Source organism: Nestor notabilis, unplaced genomic scaffold, assembly GCF_000696875.1.
Source record: "Nestor notabilis isolate BGI_N333 unplaced genomic scaffold, ASM69687v1 scaffold16442, whole genome shotgun sequence".
Lineage (NCBI taxonomy): Eukaryota > Metazoa > Chordata > Aves > Psittaciformes > Psittacidae > Nestor > Nestor notabilis.
The window spans coordinates 7,105-7,307 of NW_009917237.1; the positions used below are offsets into that span (position 1 = coordinate 7,105).

The following is a 203-nucleotide window of genomic DNA, read 5'->3' on the forward strand; positions in this document are numbered from 1 at the left end:
CCCTGCCGGGGGCAGGGGTTGGAGCGGGAGGAGCTTGGAGGTCCCTTCCAACCCAACCCAGCCTGGGATTCTCTAACCTCCAGAAGAGAACAACTCCAAAGCCTCACAGGGCGGAGGGAAGCAGAAAGGGGATTATTAATCTCAACTTCCAGGCCAGATGCCTGTGAACACCAGGCAGAGGGAGCCCTGGGCTGCTCCTTGCC

At 60.1% G+C, this 203-nt stretch overlaps 1 protein-coding gene across 1 annotated transcript in view; it reads right to left on the bottom strand.

The window, feature by feature from the left end:
- Positions 1-203, bottom strand: part of MROH1 (maestro heat-like repeat family member 1) — a gene marked incomplete at both ends in the record, with an annotated part of 15,937 nt that overhangs the window by 6,610 nt on the left and 9,124 nt on the right. The gene's annotated exons all lie outside the window — the stretch shown is intronic.